Here is a 285-nt window from a genome sequence, read left to right as displayed (position 1 = left end):
CTCTTCATTTTATTTTTCTTTTCATTTACGGATTCAAATAGTTAAATTTTTAACTCCATTCATTTTAATGTGAGGGAATCATATCTTCTGTATTTCTATTTTCGAAATATGTATTTTAATTGAGTTGAATTCAGTAATTCAATCTCAAATGTTTAATTTTTATTTTTCTTAAATAAACGAGAACGGCGTAACAAAAAATTATTATTTAGAATAAATAATTTTAACAATCCGAAATAATGTTCGGGAATATTGGAATATTTGAAAATTATGAAATAAGAACTATTT

The sequence above is a fragment of the Diachasma alloeum genome, unplaced genomic scaffold, assembly GCF_001412515.2.
Source record: "Diachasma alloeum isolate Michigan unplaced genomic scaffold, Dall2.0 Dall_scaffold_00364, whole genome shotgun sequence".
Classification (NCBI taxonomy): Eukaryota; Metazoa; Arthropoda; class Insecta; order Hymenoptera; family Braconidae; genus Diachasma; species Diachasma alloeum.
The sequence above is the reverse complement of the archived record's forward strand: the minus strand, read 5'-3'. Positions refer to the sequence as shown.